Here is a 19,045-nt window from a genome sequence, read left to right on the forward strand (position 1 = left end):
CTGCCATGAGGTCCCTGCCTCTATTTCCAACTTGGTTATGTTATCACTGTCTCTGCTGCCATCAGGTTTCCTTGAAAGCAAAAGAGGAAGAATGAGGTTTGAGCCACAGCCTAAACCAGGTTTCCAGAGAATTATTTAATTAGTATAAATAGGCACAAATATAAACAAAGTTGAACTTATCAAACTTTTTTCAAAGTCCATTTCAAGTATCACATCTTCAAGGTAGTAACACTACTCTGTCTTGGGGAAAATTATGTATTCCCTTTATGTGTTTTTCAGGAGTTTGTTTGACTTGTCATACTTGCTGTAAGCAACTGCTATGCTTTGGACACTAACCTTATTCCTATGAATTTGCTCATGTGTTTATTGTAGTATTTATTTTTTCCAATGTCTAGTATATGTTTTCCTGCCTATCTCCATAGCTAAACTGTGAACTGGCTGAAGGCAGACACCACGTCTTACTTACATTTCATCACAAGTGCCCACCATAGTTTCCAACACCAAGCATTCCCTGTGGCAACCATCATAGAAATGAAAGTGAAAAGGACACTGAGTCTTAGTGTATGCCATCCAAGCCCTCACTGTCTAGTTAGGGAAGTAGAGCAGAAAATTTTCAAGCATCAGCCACCAGGGGAAGACTATAAGTAGGTAGACATGATATAGGTATATAGGTAGATATAAGTAGATATGATTCTAAGAAATCCCCACCCCTAGTTATAAAGCAGAATATCTTGCTTAGTAGAGGTCAATTCACATCATGGTATCCTGAGAACATTTTAAAGTGATTAATTGGGAAGCTGATTGCTTATGAAACTCACTGATGTTTTCAGTTAAAGTTAAATGTCCAGATCCAGTTGGGGAAACAAGGTAGAGGAAAAGTACATGGCCAAGAAAAGGCAGCACAAGTCAAACAGGAAAGCTGCTTCTTTTCCCAATGCCAAGGTCCCAGTAGTGAACAAGGAGATTAAGACGAGAAGACGCAGGCAAATATTAGACTTATTCACCACCCCCACAACACCAATAAGGAATAGGTGGCAAAAAGCAAGAAGTCCAGGACTTCACTCTAAGAAACAACTGGTATGTCCTGAATTCTTCACCCCTAGTGCTGGACTCAGGGGCCTCGTGAAGGAGGGAGAAGCTTGGGTTATAGACCCAAAGACAAGACAAATGATAGATAAGGTAAATTAGGTAAGGTGAAAAGCTACTTGCTACTGCCTACTGACCCTCAGATCTCTTTCTGTTTGCTGGTAGAACAACTGAAATTTCCGTAATTCCACAATTTTTAAAATGAGAATATTGATATTTTCTTGCATGCAAATACACAAAGGGAGCAGTGTCATAGGAAGACATAAAGAGTAGAATGCAAGAGCTGCAATAAATTAAATAAATAATCTCCCTCCAAAACTCACTTTAGACATAGAAAAACTGAAAATCAAAGAGTAAAATGGATTGTCCAACATGTAAAGGTTCTGACATTAGGGAAACTGAAATTGATTATTACCAACTAAACAACAGGTACTGTGTTAGGCAAGGCTATCATTGTTATTTCATTTAATCCTCAGCATAACTCTGCTGAGGGATACAGAACCCTCATTTTAAAAATGAAAAAGGTGAGGTACAGGAGTTTTAATTAGTTTTCTTCAGATTGTACAGTTAGCAAGTAACAGGAGATCCAGCATTCATATTCTAGCTTAGGTGAAAGCAGAGCTAATAGCACAGATCCAACCAAGGTTTTGCAGAGCTGGCAACAAGCACAGTTTAGGTCATATCCTTCCCCAACTTCTTAAGTGACAATCTATATTAGTTAAATATAAGCAACATTTTCTCATTCAATTTTTAAATGTATTGTTCCTGTTCTTAAAGTGAATTTTTTCTCTTCCAGCAGGGCTTCCATCCCCCCTTTGGGTTGATGTTCCGCTGTGTCTAGCAAGGGTTCTGGTCATTATAACAAAATCTATTTTTTCACTGGCTCAATTTGCTAAGCACTGAGTGGAAAAATGGTAAAGTTGTACTTCCACCTCAGGTACATGCCTTCCTATTCATGAACCAGAGAGAAGTCTGTCAAAAATATTGAGGCCATCAAATATAGTTTTCTATTTCTATTTTCTATAGACCTTTTAATTTCTGCCCCCACCACCCTGATGTCTAGCATAATCTTTAATTTTCAGACTGACTCACCTGCCCACTACTGAAGCTCAGCCACCTATGGTATAAAATGGATCAGGAGCTACAGGAAAACACCTAAAAAGCATAGCCAAATAGCAACATAGATATCCACAGGTTAACAAGGGCCCTACAAGGTGAGTAGAAACTAGCATTTTTGAGGAGACTGTATTGTGTACTTTACATACTAAATTTAGCTTATTCATTTCTTATAAGCAACATTATCAGGAATATCATTTCTACTGGGCTCTTACTATGTACCGAACACCATTAAAAATTCCAGCCAGAAATTGACTTGGCTAATTTTAAATATTACTAAAAGCTTTTTTTTTTTTTTTAAGATTTTATTTATTTATTTGAAGGAGGGAGGGAGAGAGACAGAGAGACAGCACACAAGTAGGGGAAGGGGCAAAAGGAGAGGGAAGAACAGATTCCGGACTGAGCAGGGAGCCCTACAAGAGGCTGGATCCCAGGACCCTGGGATCAGGACCTGAGCCAAAGGAAGATGCTTAATTGACTGAGCCACCCAGGCACCCCACCAAAAGCTTTAACAACAATAACAATTAGGGCAGCAATCTTTAAAATTATTCAAATCCCAAAGTCATGTAGTCTATAGTAGCAGCATAACATTCTTTTCTTTTTTTTTCTAAAGACTTTATTTATTTATTTGACAGACAGAGATCACAAGTAGGCAGAGAGGCAGGCAGAGAGAGGGGGTAAAGCAGGCTCCCTCCCAAACAGAGAGCCCAATGTGGGGCTCGATCCCAGGATGCTGGGATCATGACCTGAGCCGAAAGCAGAGGCTTTAACCCACTGAGCCAGCCAGATGCCTTCATTTTTTTCTTCTTCAACTGTTTCTAAGTGAAAGCAAACTTCAAAATCCAATTTCATTCTAGTTTGGGTTTCATATTATCTGGAATTAGTGTTAGTCTGGATTATCTTCTAAAGGACAAAAGGCAGGGCACCTGGGTAGTTCAGTCCACTAAGCATCTAACTGTTGATATTGGCTCGGGTCATGATCTCAGGGTGGTTAGATCGAGCGCCGCAGAGGGCTCCAAGCACTAGGCATGGAGCTTGATTGAGATTCTTTCTCCTCTCTCTCTCCCTCTGCCCTTCCCTGCCAACTTGCATGCATGCTCCTGCTCTCTCTCTCTTAAAAAAAAAAAAAAAAAAAAGGAAATAAAAATAAAATAAAAGACAAAAGGCAAGAGTTGTTATTGGTAGTTACAAGATACAATAGAAAGTGAACAATCCAGGGACATGTAATGCTATTTCTTCCAACAGCACTTCTCTTCATGCTTTGCAGACAGGGAGACTGAAACGCTCAGAAAAAAGGAAAAGTACTTCTGTCTCAGGCTACATCACTAGTTAATGGCAAAGTCAGTGTTTAAATTCAGTGCTCTTGTTTCTTATTCCCACAGTCTTTCCCCAATAAAGTAAGTTAGTCTCCTGGGATGTGGAAACACTGTTTTTGTCCATTACAGAAAACGGTCAAACAAAACGGAAACAAAACCAAGCACACAAAATCTATTAAGTTTAAAGAGACCCCATTTTACTATACGGTGAACTATTCAGTGACAGTAACCTGAGTAACAGGATGCCTCCCTGTTGCCTACAGCCAAACATCAAAATTCTATATTTTAGAAGACCCTTAAATATCTGTTCCTTGCTTACCTCTTAGCCTCACACTACTGTAGCTTTTCACCTCAATACACACTAAATCCAAAAACTGTAATTTTACATGCAAATGACTTATATTGCCTTATTTAAATATATATATGTCTATAATTTATATATCAATATATGTATATTATAAAAATATACATATATATGTATGAATATTCCAGGTATCCTATGTATCTTTCATAAGGCCCATTTTAGAGCAGTGCTCATAAATGTTCGCTCAGTGAACAGATGAATTTGGCATTATGACACATAATATACAAAACTCAATTAGATTATTTCATCCACCTATAATTCCCTATTCTATCATATAGCATCTTGTCCTTCATAAAATTTCTTTCTCTCTGATGGATATGGGAAAGAATTCCCAAAGTTAGAGATATACACGTAATGTGAAAGAATCTCTATATTCTTTCTATTTCTTGCTATCCTAAATGATACTAAAGTATCAGGAAATAGATGCAGCACCTCCTGAAGTAAATGCAAGTTTCTGAGAAAACTCTACTTCCTGGGAGTAGTTAAAATCATTTTTTTTTTTTTTAATATTAGCAAAGGAAGACTGCAGTTCTTCCCACTAAAATTCAAAGTGCTATCCACATGGCAGAGTGAAACCCAGGAAGATTCAGAGAGAATCTAATCTAGCACAGTGCGAGCGATAGACAATGTTATTTCCAACAAATTAATTTAATTGGCTCTACAATAGTGAGAGGAAGTAGCTGTGTGCATTTAGATGTTCCCTTGGGAGCAGTGCTAAAAGAGGCTCAGAGAATACACGGGAAATCTACTGTAGATCAAATGTTCTTACAGAACTCAGTCCTTAATGTGTTACCTAACTGCAATACAATTTTACATCCAAATAACAGCATTGTTTTATTATTTCTTTAAAAAAAATACTCGCAAAATACATTTGATTAAACCGACCCTCTTACAATATGTTGAGAATTCATGTTAATAGGGCATGATACCAACCAATATGATTAAAAAAAATCTTATGTACATAATTTGGAACTGCAAAATAAATTTACCAAAACTGCAACAATTTTTTTTTTTTTTTTGCAATTTAAAGACTATGGAAGAGTTTGAGAGGTTATGTAATCATGAAAGCTCTTGATTGCAGTAGGAACTAAAGTATTCCTTTTACTTATCAGCATTTTTAAAATATTTTCTGTAACAAATCTTTATTATTTTGGAATAAGAAAAGCACTTACTATTTTTAAATGTTGTAAGTACTTTGAAAGAGGAAAGCTTAACGTATACCAGAAGCTAGAAGGAGATAATTTTCAGATATATCAGTAAAGGTTTTAAGAATGTGTACCAACTAGAATTCCACATTGAGCAAATACTATCCCAAGTTGGAAGCAAACATCCAATATTGTATATGTGAGTGAGTGGCTTAATCAACAAAGCTGCACATAGTAATTGTCTAAGCAAATAATGTATGCATAATTGAGAAAATGATGTAACCATGCCTTATAAGACTGAATATCTTTAAAATAGGCATTCCGGTTTCTACTTTCATATATGCTAATGAACCTGAAGTAATCTGAGAGGGACATAATATTTTGTCTATTTTACAGATGAAAGAAAGAAATAATATAGAATTTATAGTGATTTATTCTCTCATTCATTCAAAACTTTTTCTTGGAAACCTAAACGGTGCCAGGCAGTGTTCTGAGTGCTTGAGAATCAGAAAGAAACAAAACCTTATTGGCACTGTCTTTATGGGAGAGTCTCTATCTAGTGGGAGAAAGTTTTAAAGGTGCTATCTAAGAATTTGCATTTCTAACCAGTTTCTAGGTTAAACGTTTCTGCTTGCCCTGGAATCTCACTTAGCCAACAAAGGAAAAGCCATTTGATGAAACCTAACAAACAATGGGAATGAAGTAGATGAGATCAGAGAGGCAGGCTGGGGCTTTCTGACTTATGTTCATAATTTGGAAATTTATCTTTGAGGAGAGACATTAAAAGCTGTTAAGGGACGTTTAAGTAGTTGGTGATAGGATAAGATTAAGTGTTTTTAAGCAGGATTGCTTGTGTTGTGGTCTGTAGAGTGGACTGGAGAGGGGCAAGGGCAGATGCTAAGAAAACAGTTAAGAGGCTATGCAGTAGTTTAGAAAAGACAGTGGCTTAGACAAAAGTAAGAGCAACAGAGATGGAAAAAGTGAGTGGATGTGCCTTACTCTAATTTCTATAGCTAGCAAATGGTAGATGTAATGTTTGAAGTAAAATTTTCTGACTACATATTTGGTGATCTACCCAACTGCTATTAAATATGTCCAGACCAACAGCAACAACAGCAGCATCTGAGAACTTGCTAGAAATACCAATTCTCTGGGCACCTGAGTGTCTCAACTGGTTAAGCGTCTGCCTTTGGCTCAGGTCATGATCTTGGGGTCCTGGAATTGAGGCCCACATCAGGGCTCTGTGCTTAGCAAGGAGTCTACTTCTTCTCCTCTCTGTGTCCCTTCCCATCCCTTGTGCTCGCTCTCTCCCTCTTGTTCTCAAATAAATTAAAAAAAAAAAATTAAGAAGAAAGAAAGAAAGAGGGAAAAGAGAGAAAGAAAGGAAGGAAGGAAGGAAGGAAGGAAGGAAGGAAGGAAGAAATGCAAAATCTCAAGCCTCACCTGACACCTACAAAATCAAAAATCTGTGCTCTGAAAAGATTCCCAGTGGGTGCCTGGGTAAGAGTCCAACTCTTGATTTTGGCACAGGTCATGATCTTAGGGTCCTAGGATAGAGGCTCAAGTGGGGCTCCTTGCTCATCAGTAAGTCTGATTAAGATTCTTTCTCTCCCCCTCTTCCTCTGCCCCTCTCCTCTGTCTCTCTTTTTCTCAAATTAAAAAAAAAAAAAAAAAAAAAAACAAACTTTAAAAAGATTCCCAGGTGTTTTACATTCATATTAAAGTGGTCTACAATAAAACAGCTACCTTGCATCTTACAAATTTAGATAATGTATGCTTTTGAATGGCAAAATTTGTGAAAGGAATCCAATTTCTCTTCCAAAGACAGTCTAGGTTTGTTGTTGTTGTTGTTGTTTAAATTAGGACATACATAGTAATTTTTTTAAAAGTACTGCAGAAATACATAGATACTGAACTCATTGATAATAATCATATAATTTAAAATAAAAAAAAAAAGATTTAAGTTAATGACTATAATCTCTATCAAATTAAAAGTTTCTGGGTTTGATTTATTTTTTTATCCATAACTGAGATGTACTTACAAGAGACAGAAATGGTTTATTAAACAATTTCACTAAACCTAAAAATATCTTTATGAAATTAGCAAAGCTGTCCTCTAGTGTTAGAACAGTAATGTCCGGGGGCGGGGGGAGTAAAACCTGGGGATGGAAGATAATTTTTATACCTTTAAATATGGACAACTTAAAGTTTATATCAATTCAATATTTATTTTTTTATAAAAAGGAATAAAATAGTAAACTATCTTCAACTTTCATAGTACGGTAAATATTCACAAGCTAAACAAAAGATTCAAAGATTCTAACAGGTGTTCCATTCCCAATATGCTAAAACCGATTACAAAATCCCTAATGGCAGCTTATCCTTTAGGCACACTGTTTAATGGTATATTTCTAGCACTGTACACTTTAGTTTTATCCTTCTCCTTTGTAACTGAACACAGAGTTGATTGGGCTTAAGACTAGTGAATGCCTGATAGAGGCTAAAGTTGAGGCAAGCCTAATGATCTCCATCTTGCCTTAATTATATTGAGTTTATGAAACCTATGCTTCTCCTCATCAATTTCAGCAATTTCAGTTTTATCTGTACCATCAATTTGTGTAAAGTAATAAAGGCAAAGTGAATAAAATATTAAAATATTTCCACAAATGAGTATTACTTTACGAGCAAAGGTGGTGATGCATACCAACTGAATTGCTGTTTTGTAGGGGGAGCCATTGTTGGATGGATTGAAGTGCCCTTCCTAAACTTATATAGTTTGAAGTTGGTACAGAAAAATTATTTAGAGGGTCTCAATGTACAATGCTTGAAAATGCAGGATGTACAACATTTGATTGAACAAAACTCAGCAACTAGTAACTACCTGTTTATAGCTTTATTCATTTCAACAAGTTAGTATTGAGGGTCCATTTTCTAGCTAATTGGTACTGAGGCACTATGTTCAGTAATATGTTATAAGGTCCTCAATAGATATGGTTGTATGTAGGAAAAAATGGAACATATTCATAAGTGATTGTATTACATTCACACATTTGGAAGAAATCTGAAAGGCACTGAAGACAACATAACAATTTAAGACCCTGGATTTCATAGGTAGGAATACAGAAGCATATCCATTTCAAACAAGCAAACTATAATGAACAATAATTTAAAAGTATAAAAAAGTACATTCATGATTAAATACAAAGTAGAAAAATTATCAGCTATAAGATAATTATAGCTAACAATTATTAAATACTTTGTCATTCTCTCTTACATGAATCACTGCATTTAATCTTCACAACAACCCTAATGGGTTATTTTACGTTTTCTATTTTACGGACAAAGAAACTGTAGCTAAGGAAAATACAGTAACTTGCTCAAGGCCATACAGCTAGTATGTGGGGCAGGAGGAACTGGATCATTGTCTATATAATTGGGAAGTCTACATTATCCCATGTCTTTAATAAAACAACACTCATGGCATATTGGGAAGTAGTAGGAATAAGGGCTAAAAAGATTCATTCCTAGATTTGAAATTGCCTGAGTCTTCTGAGTTATTTGTACGAAGGATATTGTAAGACTTAAAATAAGGCAAAACCATCTCTATTCTTTTTTACTTCATCCTGTACCCCCTCACTGTTTCCTTTACTGCGTTTTTCAGAGTGTAATACATTTATCAAATATACTACTCTTCCAAACCTCTCTGTGGGTATAAACAGTTTCATTTATGTCCATATCTTTAACGTGACTAGGCATCATGTAGTGTAGATTAGGTAGTCACTCAATAAACAAATAAATGGTATCTACAGAGGAATGAAATCATCCTTTTGAACTATCACGTCATTACTTTCATAAAAATTACTCCCAGGTGGAAACAGACTGATATTATAATAAAAGAAACCCCCTGCATTCTAGGATATCACATCTCTATCTGTTAACAATTACGGATTCTGAAAAGCAACATAATATGGTGATCATCAACAACACATTCATGAGTAGGTACTGCAAATTCTGTATGAAATAACCAGGTAAGAGCCAAAAATCTCATTTGCAAAGTCAATTCCCAGTCATCTTTTAACGTTGCCATAACGGGCCATAACGTTGAAAGCCCTTTTAACGGGCCATAACGTTGGAGGATGATATAGAAAATCAAAATATGCCACCTTTATAATCACGAGGCAAAATTAGCAAATAAATACTATTCATCAAAGTGATTCACATACTCTATTAAGTCCAACATGTTTAACATTACAAACATCCTGACTATTTTCTTTATGGATGAAAGCATAGGTATCTGTAGATGCGTTGAAGCTGAACTATTAACAGCTTCATTCTCCCCCCTTTAGGATTTCATACAGACTCTCTCTGTAGCCTTCATGTTGTACCACATCTAAGAGATCTTGCTATAATCATGGCTATTTGGTATTCTGAGAATGGATTACCTTGGCTAGAATCTAGGGTACATCTTAAATATGAAACTCTCTTGAAAGTAAAGACTATTTGAGCCGGATCTCATTACCAGAGAAAACAACAGCACCTTCAGTTGAGCCACTTTGACATACCTTCTGTGAGAAACTGACTAGTTAACTACTATGGAGCCAACAGCACCCATAAAACTGAAGCTAATGTGGCTGAAGATTTTGGAAGCAAAAAGTAAAATGATCCATTCTCCTCCTGTCTCCACTGAATTCACAAGCAACTCAAAACCTGATTCATTTTATAGCATTTTATTTCTTTTTTTTTTTTTTTTACCACAAATTACAGTACATGTTATTGTGGTCATCATTTTATAGAAGGAAACTGGAGCATAGGGCATATAGGGAATTGGCTTGAATAGCATAGTGGCAGACATTCCAACTGAAGCAGTATGGGCACTAAGATAACATCTTAAACACCTTTCCTCCTGTTTCCCCTATGTGTACCACAACTACCACCAGTGCCATTTTTCCCATGACAACTACCATCATCACTACTGACTGCACTAGCAACGGTTTTTTTTTTTTGAGCCAATATGAATTTTTATTAAAACACATTTGTCAAGATCTATACAAATTATTACCCCTTGACTTTTTATATGCCAAGCATCATGCTAATGACTTTTACTAGCATTAATTTATTAATCCCCTAAGGCGGCAGATAAAACTGAGGTTCAGGGAATTTAAATAACCAAGATTATGGAGCTAATAAGTTTATGTGGCCAAGAGTCAAATCCAGATCCTGGGCTCTTAGTGTCCAGATGATCCCTACCTTGCTTTATCTCAGTAGTCCTCCACTAGGGAATAGAATACCCCTAGACAGCATTTAGAAATGTTTGTGTGTCGGGGGTTATTTTTTGGTTGTCCCAAAGTATTTAAGACAGGGATTCTAAACATTTTTTTTCTAAAGATTTTATTTACTTATTTGTCAGAGAGAGAGAGATAGCATACAAGCAGGGAGAGTGGCAGCCACCCAGGCACCACTCTAAACAACTTTTGATGTGCTACAATGTCCTTCAAAATGAACACTTGCCCCACCCCCAAAATGTCAATAGTACCCTCTCTGAGAAACACTAAATGATCACTTATCATTATCACAGGGGTGCTTCTCATGTTGTACATAAAAGTATTTTCAGATGATTGTAACCATCTTTTGTATCTAGAAAGGCTCAAGGAAATGGTGAAGGTTCTTTAACATGGGTTACACCTGCACATGGTAGTGACTTTTTTCAGGTCATAAAGCAATTCTCATTTATGCTGCTCTAAGAATAGGGATCATTTATAATTTTAAATAGTAAATGAGGACAGCTGACATGTAAATAATGCAACTCAGCCCTTTGATCCCCTTTGAATAATGCAAATTAACTCTGATAACTGTCTAAATCAAATACTCAGTAAGAGTGATATGAGACTATTCTGGAAGATGATGCAGAAATTACTTGCCATTGTTCATGTTGGTGATGGTTTGTTTTTTCACTTACAGATACTTTGATAGGCAATCGATTTGTCTATCTGCACCTGCTTCAACCAACAAGGTGTTCATATAAAAAACAGTTTGAATCCTTGACTATCTCCTTTTTAATTTTATATATATATCTATAGATATAGATATATATATCTATCTTCTTTTTTTTTTCTTTTCTTCTTCTTCTTTTTTTGTTCCCACCAAGACTAGTGTATAATGATTCCCTCAAATGTTATTATTAAATGTAAATGAGAAATGGTTAGGGAAGAGGAGTATTGTCATAATGACAACTAAGAGGCCAGTGACCGGTAATGTATTAGTCTTTGTTTTTAAAGGATAATGTAGCTACCTAATAAAGTGAGAAATACGTTTAAATCTCTTGAGGTTGGTTTTTGTTATAAGTTAAAGCCTGGATATGCTTGGCTTTTGCTTGAAACAAACAGAATGAAAGATAAAGTGGTGACAGTAGTTTGCCACAAGGTAAGTTCCAGAGTGGCTTTCTTTCAGTTACCATGGTAATCAACTGCAGGGTTTTAGAGCATATTTCTCAGTAGGCATCATTTTCACAATAACCCTGAGGGGTCAAAGTAGCCATTTCACAGATGAAGAAAATGAGGTTCAGAAAGTTAAATGCCTCTCCACCATTTCCAATCTACTGAATGTCAAAGCAAGGATTCTAATCCAGGACAATCTATCTCCAAAACATGTGTCTTTATCACAGAGCCGTGCTGAGTTACCAAGCTCAGTGAACAAAAGAGTGTGGTAAGGATGCCTTATGTCTTGCAAACAGTCTCAATACTATCAACAAACATTCACATACCACATTTATTTGTGCTTTATTATACCGTAAGAAAATAGGGAATCGAAAGTTACTTATTTTAGAGGGCAGTGAAGATAGGAAAAACAAAGGGAATTTTCCAGTGTCATACTGCAAAAAAGTGGTAGAGCCACGAATGGAGAATGAGAATGAGGAGCTGGCATGAAATGATGCTTTCCAGTACAATAATACCACATCTTTCAAGAGATGAAGCTGATGTTCGTAGCCTCAAAAATGCATTTACATTCATAAATCAGGCTGTTCTCTCTTGTCAAAGAAAATGCTTTATTTAGCAAAGAAAGTATTGTAAATACCTCTAAAATGGTGCTTTGGCCTTCTTAATTGTTGATTAATTCACCAATAAGTTTTCAGCACATTTGGTAGTATAGGTGAGGTGACATCCTTTGCTCAGCCAAAAATCCTCCCCAAGAAAATCACTTAAATACTCAACCTTAGCTTTCTCATCTATAAAAGACATAGATAGTAAAGCATTTTTGTTCACACCCTAACAGTAAAAATTTAAAATAATTATAAAATATTTGATGAATTTTGAAGGCTCATATTTATAGGACTTATTCAGATTATGGTTTCTCTTGTTTGCTGCCAAATCTTTTTTATGGTCCACTAGCATATAAGTTGCATATATACCTACACATGCATTTGAGTACATGCATACACACACAGGCACTTGTCAGCAGTCCTCTATAAACATATAAAAACCATGTTTTATTAATTTGTTTTTAAAATACAGAATTCAAGTTATAATAACATTTTGTGAATATTTCTTAAATTTTAGTTTATTAACTAAGTTTTGAGAGGGTAAGACAGGATATGAGAGGATCTTACTATAAATTTGGGGTTTATTTTGAGAAGTCAAAGCCAGAATGCAAATGTTGCTATACTTTGACTCAGAAGATACAATCAATAGAATGACAAATTTGAGTTCATCAAAACTACACATTGAGAATACTTTCTGGTTTCTTTAGCATGTATTTTTTAAGAAAGGAAAATAATATATTGAGATAATTCTACTTGGAATTCTCCACACCATCTCTGCCTGGGTTTTAAGAAGTTGTTTGAGAATAAACAGCTGATTCTGAGGTAACAGCTTTGGGAGAGAGCAGTAAGAAGATAACCCTTCTCAGATAGATAGAAATGGGAGAAACAACATAAATAGAATCCTGAGTTTTGAACACACAGCTCCTGCTTCAGTAGGCATTTTCTATATACTGTTGGGAAGAAACTCAAGAAGTATATGTGGGCCTTAAGCACATTTTAGAATTGGCATAGGGAGACTTGTGCAATTAGCTTAGGACCAGAAGAAAACAAGATAAAGTATGCATGGACTCGTAATAATCTGTTTCACATGGAGAGAAGGAACAGAAGAGGTAGGTCTGTGGTTTCCCTTTGTTCTAGTTGATAGTAGCTGGTCCTTAAAGAGCTTAAATACTTAAAAAGCTCAATACTACAGAGTATTCATCTGTGAGTGAGCTAATGGGATTTCTAAAAGGTTATAAATTAACCCAATTAGCTCGCACTTGTCACTCTTCAGGAAACTCCAATGTATAAGAAAACAATAAATACATCAACGTGTATGAGACCCATACCAATTTTTATCTACGCACAGAGGGTGAGTGATTGACTAACCCAGATTCACCATTATGGGTATAGCAATGAGGTGGGGCTGGCGTGGGGGTGGGGAAGTGTCACAAGTAGACCAGTAAACCATATGAATTTCCGTTGTCAAGAATAGTGCACTCAATCTCTATTAGAGTCCACACAGAAGAAAATGAGATTCAATTTTAGTATTAAGAGCATCTAGTTTTGGACCAAGTGTCATGTTGCCAGGAGATTTATATCTAACTTATCACTACCTTGTGAGCTAGGCATCACTGTCCCCATTTTGTAAATGACAAAACTGAGGCTAAAACATGTTAAATAATATGTTCAAAGACACATGGCTAGTAAGGGGCAGATATTTATGGAGCCCTGACTCTAAAACCTAGTTACTCATCCTTAAGCAGCACTGAGAAGGTCAGCGATATAAAAGAAGTGTCAGTGGGCATGTTGATATTTTAATGAATAAGGTGTAAAGTTTCCCTGTCTGAGACAGTCTCTCTAGTCCTAACTATCCAGACCTGTGCGGCCCAACAAGGCAGTTCCTGATGCCCTGTAGCTACTGAGCTCCTAAAAAGTGGCTAATCCAGATAAGCTCCAAGGGTAAAATACACATCAGATTCTGAAAATGTACTAAGAAAAGAATTTACATTAATAATCTTATATTGTTTAGGTTTAAGTAATACTATTGTGTATTTATTTATTGAGTTAAAATGTTGTTATAATTTACTGTATCTATTTCTTCTAACCTTTTAAAGATGCATCTACGAGAACATGTAATTTTAAGTATGTGGGTCACCTTACTGAATAGTATGGGTTCAGATCCTGAAGGAATAGAGATAAGATACTTTTTGCCTTTGAAGACATTGCCTTTTTTCCAAAGAGGAAATGGACTCTAGGATATGGCTGTTGCTGAGCTTCTGTTTTCTGGGCCATGGGTGAGACCATCAGCCTGAGCCTTGGGGCATGGAAAAAGACCTATTTACAATTCCACTCCCCATTGTCTTTTCTTTTTTCTTTTTCCTTTTTTTTTTTTTTTAATTTAAGATTTATTTATTTGAGAGAGAGAGAGAGAGAGAGCAAAATGAGAGGAGAGAGAGAGAGGAAGAGAGAAATCATGTGAGCACACAAACGGGGCAGAGGGACAGAAGGTGACAGAGAAACAGAACCCTAGGATCATGACCTGAACCTAAAGTGCCTCTCTATTCCTCCTTAAGTAAGAATGCTTTTGAAAGTTATCTGCTAAATGTGCCTCAGTATTTCACTTCAAAAAATGAAAATAATAATATCAACTCCAAATTACTGTTATGGAAATTAAATCAGATAACCAATGTAAAGTGTCTAGTTTGGGGACTGACTCTTGATAAATGCTCAGTAAATATAACTTTGCTTTCTCTCTTCCTATTGACCCTGTCACTAAGGGACACCAGGCCAATCACCCTAAAATTGCTATTTTTTTTTTAACTGGATCATGATTGATTTTTTTTTTTCAAATCTTAATTTTTTTTCTTTATCTCATCACCCAACAAATGATAAGAGTGTTGCTTTTTTAAAGGCCAGCCGCTTGGGGCTGAATTTGTATTAAAGATGAAAAAAAAAATAAATTCAATTTGTAAATATTCACTTGTCTATATATGCTCTCCTTTTCAATTTAGTGAAACAAATGTTAAAATTTTATGAGAAAATCAAGTTGTGCAATGCATTTTTGCCTTTAACAGCATGTATCTTTAAAAAAAAATCAGTATTTCTTCTGTATTTATTTCTCTTTTAATTTCTGAAAATTTCCTCAGTTTTAGAATTTGAAGAACTTTCCATTTCTGCATGGATCCTGAAAGGTCTATGACTATTGTTTCCAGGTGTGATTTCTCTTCTCTTCCTTTCCTTTCCTTTTCTTTTCTTTTCCTTTCCTGAATAAGGTGTAAAGTTTCCCTGTCTGAGACAGTCTGTCTAATCTTAACTAGAACTATCCAGACCTGTGCAGCCCAACAAGGCAGTTCCCCATGCCTTGGGGGTAGTTTTCAAATGCAGTAGCATTTGGTGAGGATTGCTCCTCATTGTGGTGAATGGTATCTGGGATTCCATTTTAAACACCAATAATGGGGTGCCTCAGTGGCTCAGTTGGTTAAGCAACTTTCCTTTCCTTTCCTTTAACTTTCCCCTCCCTTCCCCTCCCCTCCCCTGCCCTCCTTTCCTTTCCTTTCCTTTCTTTTTTTTAGTGGGCTCCTCTAACATGGGCCTCTAGCCCACAACCCCAAGATCATGACCTGGGCCCAAATCAAGAATTAGACACTCAACTAATGAGTCACCTAGAAGTCTCTTTTCTGTCCATTTTTAATTGGATTGTTTGTTTAAATACATCTCTATATCTCTGTTTATCTACGTATCTATGTATCTATCTTGAGTTCTGTAAGTTCCTCATACATTTTGCATATTAACCCCTTATCAGATATAGCATTTGCAATTATCTTTTCCCATTCAGTAGATTGCCTTCTCCTTTTATTGATGATTTCCTTTACTGTGCAAAATATTTTAGTTTGATGTAGTCTCTTTGGTTAATTGTTGCTTTTGTTGTTCTTGCCTGAGAACACATATCAAAAAAAAAACAACTGCAAACACCTATCCCAAAGAGCTTATTGCCTATGTTTTCTTCTAGGAGTTCTATGATTTCTAACTTTACATTTAAATACTTAAGCCTACAATGGTAGAACTATTAAAGTGCATATTTGTTTAACACTTACTGAACATCTATTTTATATTAGGAACTTCTACTCTGAATTATTTTATTAGATCCCCTTATTCTCAAAACAATCTATAAAGTGGGATTTTTACCCTTTTTGTAAACATAAGGGCATAAAGCTTAGAAGATAGCAATAAATTAAGCAATAAATAAAACAAGCTCACAAAGCAAATTTAATGGTAGAAAATGGACAAACACATCAGACCATTATTTCTGACCCTCTCTCAATAACAAACATTGATTAAGTCTACAATGACTTAGTGGGGCCTGCATTATTGGTGTTTAAAAAATTATTTTAAAATATTTTTTATTTATTTTGAGAGAGAGAGAGACAGAGTTAGAGAGCATGAGAGGGGAGGTCAGAAGGAGAAGCAGACTCCCCATGGAGCTGGGAGCCCAATGTGGGACTCGATCCCAGGGCTCTGTGACCATGACCTGAGCTGAAGGCAGTTGTTTAACCAACTGAGCCACCGAGGCACCCCATTACTAGTGTTTAAAATGGAATCCCAGATACCATTCACCACAATGTGGAGCAATCCTTCACCAAATGCTACTGCATTTGAAAACTACCCCTTGGCAATTGCTTCTAGAGTATTAGGGTATCTTAGAGTAAAGAAACAGTTTTGGAAGACACACAATCAAATATGGCCCATCTGCCTAAACTCTTGGCATTTCATGTCCCTGAGGATTAAATATAAAATGTATGTAACTAATGTATGTAAAAAGCATGTTTAAAAAACAAAACTGGAAAATCGGATCTTGTGTCACCACCCACCTATTTTTTTTTATTATTATTATTTTTAAATTTTTTATTTTTGATAAACATATATTTTTATCCCCAGGGGTACAGGTCTGTGAATCACCAGGTTTACACATTTCACAGCACTCACCAAACCACCCACCTATTTTAAAATTCTGTATGTCTAAGGGTAAAGTTAAACACTTTTAGCACCCTGCTATCTTTCTCTCCTGACCCAGACACAGGTACATGAACACACAAAACATACATATTTTTGACCATCTCAGCTTTAACACCACTTTTTCCAAGAAGTCTATTCTGTCCTTCCAAGTAAGAATTTATTCCTGTCCTGGGCACTCCCTGAGGTGCTTTTATTTAGCCTTTCTACCCTTGTATTTAATTGTATGTTTACAGGTCTATCTTCCCCACTGAACTGCAACATGTGAACAGCAATGAATCTTAGTTTTTTGTTGCCTCAAGTATTTATAAGTTGGGGAAGGACCCTGATAAAAATAATCCAAAATTACTAATAGAAAATCAAGTGCACCAGTTAATCTTTACTTAAAATGAAGAAATAAGGGTGCCTGGGTGGCTCAGTGGGTTAAGGCCTCTGCCTTCAGCTCAGGTCACATGATCCCAGGGTCCTGGGATTGAGGCCCACTTGGGGCTCTCTTCTGAGCAGGGAGCCTGCTTCCTCCTTTCTCTCTGCCTGCCTCTCTGTCTACTTGTGATCTCTGCCTGTCAAATAAATAAATAAAATCTTTAAAAAAAATGAGGAAATAAATCACACACAAATATTGAAAGCTGAAAAATAGTACAAACATCCCATTCACAGAAAAATAACATTATAGTTTTATGAATTAATAGTCTAACATCTCTGTATATACAGAGGTGTGTATGTGCATGTGTGTGTATACATACACACAATACACACATACACATACACACTCACCCCTAAACTTCTGGGTCTGACCAATTTAAACCTAATTTTTCCTCTATCATCCACATTCTTCTAGTATGCAGCTCTCTGGTACCTTTATTCTATATTGTGTAAATAATTTATGGACATGCACCTTTGATCATGGAACCCAGTGAGGTAGCACAATGGACAGCAGGATTTTTACATATCATGTTTAACCTGGGGTGACTAGTCCTAAATTAATATATCTACCATTATCTGTGAACCACATGCATCTGAGCTACTACATCCAAACTACACATATGTAGTATGTATGTTTTTAATCTATTCATCTACTTCTCACTGCCAATTTCCCTTAGCTGGATCTCCAAACTGCCCTGATAACTCGAATGCCACTCCTGAGAAAAAGTATATAGTAGGAAAATTGAGTGTAGAGAGATGTAGGTTCTATCAGTGCATTTAAAATAGATTGATTTTGCAAACCCTACAAAATATGTAACCATGTGAACACACTACCAAAGCCAGGGCTTTGAAAGGGCCTGTGTATATGCTTAAACTTCTCATTATGCTTAAAACAAATCCACTTTTAAATATGAAAGAACTAGGATGTGCCTTTTGTCACTTTTGAATCCCTTATTCCTAGACCTGTGCATGACACAGAGTAAGCCCTCAAAATATATTTATTAAATGAATGATTCAAATTTAATCATGATAGTTTTTAGTCACATCTTTGTAACCCATGAGCTGTGTTGTAAAACAGTTAAAAATAAAATGGGGTGGGAACAGCTCACATTATTAGTGATGCTATGTCCAGCTTAAAAAATAGCAATAGGGGCACCTGGGTGGCTCAGTGGGTTAGGCCTCTGCCTTCAGCTCAGGTCATAATCTCAGGGTCCTGAGATTATGGGACGCTCTGCATTGGACTCTCTGCTCAGTGGGAAGTCTGCTTCCCCCTCTCTCTCTGCCTGACTCTCTGCCTACTTGTGATCTCTCTTTGTCAAATAAATAAATGAAATCTTTAAAAAAAAAAAAGAAAGAAAATTCATCTGATGCTGTTATTACTATCATTATCATAAATATTGTAATTCTATCACTGTGTATTCTTAAGGGGTACTTCTTTCCTTTCTATGATTAAGAGGTAGTGGAGAACTTAGCTGTTGAAATACTTTTTCACAAAGAATTTATTAATAAAAGAGACATGAGACAAAAGGTCATGAAAGGTAAATTAAGTTCAAGAGACTTCTGCCTA

General features: G+C 36.1%; 1 pseudogene; it reads left to right on the forward strand.

Annotated features, from left to right (window-relative positions):
* The first annotated feature begins 882 nt into the window (after positions 1–882).
* LOC132017792 (large ribosomal subunit protein eL15-like) overlaps positions 883–19,045 on the forward strand; it is a 32,013-nt pseudogene continuing 13,850 nt past the window's right edge.

The sequence above is a fragment of the Mustela nigripes genome, chromosome 1, assembly GCF_022355385.1.
Source record: "Mustela nigripes isolate SB6536 chromosome 1, MUSNIG.SB6536, whole genome shotgun sequence".
NCBI lineage: Eukaryota > Metazoa > Chordata > Mammalia > Carnivora > Mustelidae > Mustela > Mustela nigripes.